Genomic DNA, 7,098 nt, shown 5'->3' with positions numbered 1-7,098 from the left:
ATCAGCAGCATCTATAACCAACTACGATGACATCAAAATGAAAGATGGATCATAAGATTCTTTGGCAAAGGATTCAACTTATTACTAGTGTCATAAGATGTGATGCAAGTACCTTAGTTGTCTCAATTTCCACACACACATGATGATTCATTAATTATATGCCAGCATTGATGATGTTAACTAGTTGGGTAATGAAATGTCTGCAAGAAAACAACCATGCTCAGAAAGCACCAAGGACCACGCAGTTCAACCATGAATTACACATATTCTCATCTATTGGTATCTTTAACTATACATAGGAAATTTTGCACAAACATTTATTGGAAATTTTCTACATTTATGTCTGTCTATTTTTCAACATCAAATAATCTTAGCATCAGAGAATGGGAAAGGGTTATTTTAGGCCATTAACCTCTGTTCTGCCTTGGGTCTAACCTGAACCCAGAGAGATGGTTGGCATATCTCTGCTTAAGCACATGAAAGAAAGCCCACACAACTCATTCCACTGTCTATCATTAAAGATTTTTATAAACATTCAATCATACATCCCTTGCTATAATTTAAACTCCTTATTCCTTTTCCTGTATTCTGGAACAAGAGAGAACAGGTCCTAACTTTTTAATCTGAAGTTCTTTCTGGCATTTAAGGAGTACTATCATGTTTCCTCTCCTTGTCCTATCCATCATCTTTTCTAAAAGCTAAAAATACCCAGCCCCTTCCATCTTTCTTCTCAGATCTTAGTTTCAAATGCCCTGATTATTACCTTCCTCTGAATCCATCTTAAAGAGTGATGCCCAGAATTGCATCTCGTCAGGAGGAAGGGAAAGAATTATTCCTGGTGATTTGTAAATTATATTTCTGTTTATCTAGCTTAAAACTGTATTTGCAAAAGCCCATTGCTAGCTCAAATTCAGTTTACTATAATCTATTCCAAAATATTTTTTACCAAATACCCTTTTGAAGATGTATATATCCCACCCAATAATTCCCATTTGATTTGTATTTTGTAAGTTAAGAACATTGCAGTTGTTTCTGTTAAATTTGGCTCTGCTATTTTCATCCCATTTCTCTAACAAAACACATCTTTGTACTTATTTGAATAATCAATTACTGTTAAACAATAGCTATTAGCTATCTTATCCAAACTGGAGTCTCTGTAATGAAGGTCAAAAGAGGAGAATAACAAACAGCCTTGTGCCATTGCAATGCAAGCCCCAGTCCTTTGCACATACATTATGACATTTCATACATGCTCCAGAAAGGTGGAGTTTGCACAGGAACAGCATGACATTGCTTTCAACATTTTAAAGAAAGCAGGAAACTTCCTCACTCATGCACCCAGATAATGTATAATCTACAAATTTCATTCCTTTCTTTGCCCAGATAACTAACGAAGTATTAAAGATACTGATCGTTGTGGCACCCTACTTGATTCTGATCTCCAGTTTGGTGGTGATGAGCACTTTTAAAATAGAACTGTTGAGCTTGTAAATCCATTTGTCGTGACATTCAACCCACACTTAATTAGCTGATAATTTGCATATTTTGTATTATTTTGTCCAATACACTTGGTCTACAGCACGCCAAACCTCTGTTAAGAATCATACCCTATCATACAACATAAAAGATTAATCTAGCAAAATATGTTTTTGACAAATCTATAATAATTTCTGGTAATTAGCACATTTTGCAGAGGTGTTTACAAATCAATCCATGTACAATAAATCATAAAACCACAGAATTTTGATCTTGAAAGCAATCCTCTTACTTCAGATTTCTCCCATTTTTTCCTCCAATGAAATTTGAATTTTGCCCTGGAGTGAGAATGAAACAAGAATAAATAGCAAGATGAAAGATGCAGAATGGTTTGAGTTATTTTATGGTTGTTTCAATGTTTGAACCAACTTTATAATTCTATAAATATTTTCATGTAAAACTAGAATAAAATCTAATATAAATTATTACTTGATCTCTAAAAAATAATATTCCCCTTGTAGAGATAATATGGTGTATACTTTTCTAGCCTTCCAAGCATACACTTTTATTACAAGGGAAATTGGAAAATTTTCCAGGCACTGTGTTCATTGCTCTTCATATGGCTTTATGGAATTAACTTGTGTGAATGTTATGAGGACTTCTTGAACAATGCCTCTAGTGTTGTAAATGGTGAATTAGTCATGTCATTTGTGAAAACTGTTGTCTTTACAATGGTTTCTTCCTCTTATGTGCACCACAGATAGAACCTGTCTAGCAACTTAAAACAAACTGAAATGAAGCTATACTTCCTCCTCTCCCATTGCCATCTGGTTTCTAAATTTTTAGTCAAAATAATCTTCGTATATAGATATTCAACCTTTTCACACTGGTGCCATTCAGATGTTTTAAGTCTACAATCATGCAACTTCCAGCAAATATCTAACAAACCCAGATAGCCCCAAGTCTGAGGGTGGGGGCGGATGCATTTCAGGGAGCTAGGTATTTTGCCTTAATGTTGAATATAGCAAGAGTATAATGCTAAAAAATGAACATTGTTGGACTTGCTGAAGAGTCCCATGACTTTTAATGTACATTGTATCTATTCTAATCTTTAAAGCAAACATTCTTTTAAAACATACCCAGAACTAAGTTTAAATATAAACTCAAAATCAAACTTGCAATGAGAGAGAGGCATTATGCAATTTAAGGCCTGGTTTCAGTTTCTTACTTAGTCATCGTAATACAGTACTGGACAAGTTGCTTAACACCCATACTTTCTGCAGTTACCTTTTGAAGTAATACATGTAGACAACCCATTTATTGCAAAACTTCTACACAACATTTTCTTGCGTAGAATGACTATCCCCTGTCTGGAACTCCATATTGGACTATAAACACCAGAATGTCGTGCCTTCAAATGTCTACTGTGATGATTAATAAAATATGAATTGTGCTAATGTGCAGATGTTTATCTTCCTTGGGTTATATTCATTGTAAGCTCAGAGGCCTAGTGGGTAAGCACATATTTACACACTGGTTATTCAACATATAAACCTCCTGAGTAGGGGGAACATTATGTTTTGTGGTGAAGCGGTATACAAATCATCTTTGTTATTATTATTGTACATATCAAAAACTTTTAACAAGATTTCTGAAAAAAGGTAGGGAAAGTAGCATGGGGTACTTCAAGAGGAAGCAGAAAGCCCTAGGAAGCAGAAAGCCCTAGGAAGCCAAGTAGAGGATGCACATTCATGTTTCTCCCTCCAGTGCTGAAAATTCTTGGATTTCAATAAGATTTTCAGCTCTCAAGTCTTCTGGCCATCCCCAAGAAGGTTAATCACCCACAAATTGCTTAATGCCCACAATCAGGAGTGTCAGGATTCTGGTCATTGAGCAAACCAGTTACCTGACATCTTGCTTAATGACCACTGTGCTCACTGACTGAGATTCCCATCCCAACTGTGGTCATTAAGCAAGAACTGGCCATGGATAGACAGATCTACAGAAAGGCTAAAATTAATTTTATTGAGATTGACTATAACAGACTCTTATAGCCTTGTGCTGTGTCTTTTTCCTTATGTCTTGTGAATACAGTCAGCGTACCTGCTATTCAGCAATATCAGAACCACTGAAGGAGATTATCTAAGAGGGAGACTAGATTTAGGATATTAAGGGTTTCAAGGGAAGGTGTGTAGAGGCATCAATATACCAAGAATTAAAGGGTTAGAAGGGACCTTGGAGGTCATCTGCTCATGGGAATAAATTTAAGTCAAACATATTTTACATCTTCTAATTCAGAAACAGCAAACCAGATGATTGGGGAAATATTAAAAGGCCTTGGAATTGTACAAGATGCAAGTCTTTCCATTCTTATACTGATCTAACACTGTGGGAACAGTTGTTGCAGCATCAGCTTCTCCAGAATAACATGAAAAGCTTTACATGATTTCTAAGGACTATACTTTGCAACTTTTTCCCACTGCATTGCTAGTCTTCTAGAAACTCAGAGAATATTAGCATGGGAAGAAACCTTAGTAGAAAGATCTCTTACATGAACTGAGTTTATGGAAAGCAATCATGGTAACTCCCATATCACCATGATAATGGAAGAAGGATCTAGGATCACAGAATTTAAGAACAACCTATCTTTTCATAGATACTTTATTTTTCATGTTGTTGAGAAGGCGTTCCACAGACTTTTAATAAACATGGTAGTTACCTGTCTCATCTTTGCTCATTTGGACAGTAATTCAATACATAATGAAACTCTATGAACATCTATAGTTACAGTGGAAACTTGCTTGACAGCCCCATCATATTCCTCAGCGATGGCTCGTGTTTTAATGACAAGGTGCTCCAGTTGAAGAATGAGGTGTGCCTCTGTCATGGTTGTGTAAGCTATGCCATACGTTTAATGAAGTTTTAATAGAAACAAACAACATTGCATAAAAGAGAGTTAGAATACATTATAGAATTGTAGTCACAAAGGCTGTCATCTTTGTAAGTCCAAGTCTTGTTGCTGTGCAATTTCAATTCATTTTAGTGCATCTTGCACCCTTTTGTAGATTGTTCTCTAGTTTTCATTGGTAATATTAATGCAACATTATGATCTTTTTCACATTACATAAGACAATCTAAGCTCTCAAACTCAGAAAAAAGTCTTAGTGACAAACAGACATTTTTAACAATTGTAGGAAAATGTAGTTGCACCATCATTCACATGTTCTCAAAAAGAAATTCAGAGGAAATATTTCCTGTATATTTTGCAATTCTCATTTTTTAAAACCAATTATGACCATTTCCTTCAGGAACAACAGCATAGCTATTGTAGAAGGTAGCAATATTGTTAATTTAAGGTTTCAATCCAATTAAACTGATGTAGCATTACATCACACTGAATACAGCAGAACCTGTTTCTGAAAAAATATGCACCAGATTACAGAAAATCATAGTTACCTTCATTTCTTCTTAAAGAAATTGAAATCATTTAAAAGACTCTCTCTCTCTCTCTCCTTCCTTCTTTTCTTTTATTTTCCTTTAAATCAGTATTGATTTCTGGCAACTGCTTAGACTAGTTCCTGCAGTTTTTTTGGCAAGATTTCAGAAGTGGATTGCCATTGCATTTCCTAGGGTTGAGAAAAGGTAATCGACTCAGGGTCATCCAGCTGGCTTCATACCTAAAGCAAGATTACAATATCTTGGTTTTTAGCTTTATGCCTTAACCCCTACCACTTACTGTGTAATTAAGATGAATAAAGAAAACCCCCCATGGCCATATTAAGAAATAAATGAAAAACCTGTCAATAAGTTGTTAAGATGTAAGATTAATATATTGATTTCCTGTAATTTAAACATCATTAATCTTTTCCATAGACTCAATAAAAGGTAAGCCTTTGGGTGAGTATTTCAACCAAGCAAGAATAGACCTGAGGGATTCTGCATATTAGGTAGATTATGATGCTGTTAGCTTCCTTGATATACTAGTAGCTAATTTAGGCACCTTAGTGTGTATATAAGAGTAAATACTTGTAATAGTTGAATCTATCCAAACTCATGTGGGCCAAGTGATAATCTGGGTCAAACATTGTTCTGAGTATGTGTTAAGAGAAATTGAAGAAAATTCATTATCATAGTTTTGCTGGAAGCTCCATTGAAGAATTCCAATCATGGGAACATATGATCTTAGTCTTCTGAAAAATTCTGAGTTAAACTCTTAGTTTGCATTCTCTACCCCTCTACTTCAACCTTCCTCTCTCTCTCCAATCTCACACAGAGCACTTACCAGAGGAAGTATGGCCCTCCTAGTCAGAGAGGCCTCCAAGAGGATCTGTGATATCAATAATATGATTATGGGGAGAAGTCCCTAAATGAATAGATTGCAAAATATGAAGCTGAGATAGAATGCCATTTTTTTAAATCAAGGTCTCAGTTATGACAATATTTAATACATAGCTTAAGTTTTACTTAGAATAATAAATACAAAATTGGTAATAACAAGCAAGAAATCCCTTTCTACCCCCACATGGTCTTAGGTTGCTCTGATTGAAGTAATTTAGTTACATAGCTTACTGGCTTGCAAGTCTTAGGAAATGGAACAGATCTTTTCTAAATTTGCCAAGTTTTTTTTCCTTTTCCTGGCAAAGTTTCTTCGCTTTTCTTTGCTAGTTGTGCAGTAAGCAAAAATGAAGATGAAGCAGCTGAAGTTTAATCAACTATTTCAATATTATGTTGGGAAAACTGATAACAACTCTTCTGGCTGTGAAGGAGAAGTTTTATAAACCAACACACTATTTTGGTTAAAAGTTATTGTTCAGATACTAAAAGTTGAAACTGAACCTCGGAAAGATGGAATTATTGTTTGTAAATAAACACCTTGGTGTGATTCAAGTTCCTACAATCGCTCTGGATGGAATCCCATCTAAACTCAAGGAAGTCTGCAATTGAGAGGTCTTGCCCAGATACAGCTAGTGCACCCATGGCAGCCATTGTGGATCAGGAAACACTTGGACAGTGTCTTGTATCCTTATCATCTCTCTAACATGCTCTGCTGGAGCTTCATGAGGGCCACTTGGAAATTATATTTGGCACAGATTTAAATGCTGGCTATGGGTGGGAAAAACTTTATTTCATTAATATTTCATTAATTCTTTAATACTGAGTTTAATTATTTAAAAGTTATTAAGATATCTTGCACAATATTTGAAAACAACATGTTAAGAGGTTATTTTTTAAAAAAATAATCTGATCAGCTAGATTTCTGAGTCTGTTTACAGTTTTCAAATATAGCAAGCATTTTTCAAAAATTTTGTTACATTTGGGCTGGATCCAGTTTTGACCCCTGCGGAAACCTAGTGAATGTAGACAATAGGAATTATTCTACTTTTTACCAATCAAGTTTAGCATCTGTGTAACAGTTTTCTGTAATAAAAGAGCTCTTGTCTCATTTGTATTCACAACATTTACAATATCCCATGGGCTCTTTGATGATAAAAAAAATATGCCTATGTCTTTTCCTGAACTGCTGAGCCAACCTTTTTATAACTGTGTGTGCATAAAGAATGCAAGATAGCTGCGGTTTGCTAGCAAGTGACATTTAGATATGTGAGTGAGGAAAGAAAGAGC

At 35.1% G+C, this 7,098-nt stretch overlaps 1 long non-coding RNA gene across 1 annotated transcript; it reads right to left on the bottom strand.

The window, feature by feature from the left end:
- Positions 1–255: 255 nt before the first annotated feature.
- Positions 256–5,020, bottom strand: LOC148126055 (uncharacterized). Its single transcript, XR_015742556.1, has 3 exons — positions 4,933–5,020; positions 4,196–4,374; positions 256–1,814 (listed from the first exon to the last, which is right to left on the bottom strand). It is a non-coding gene; the product is annotated as an uncharacterized LOC148126055 (long non-coding RNA).
- Positions 5,021–7,098: the final 2,078 nt, after the last annotated feature.

This window comes from Pseudonaja textilis, chromosome 3, assembly GCF_049901715.1.
Source record: "Pseudonaja textilis isolate UNSWEBS1 chromosome 3, rPseTex1.2, whole genome shotgun sequence".
Lineage (NCBI taxonomy): Eukaryota > Metazoa > Chordata > Lepidosauria > Squamata > Elapidae > Pseudonaja > Pseudonaja textilis.
Note: the sequence above shows the minus strand (reverse complement) of the source record. Positions and strands in the feature narration are given on the sequence as shown.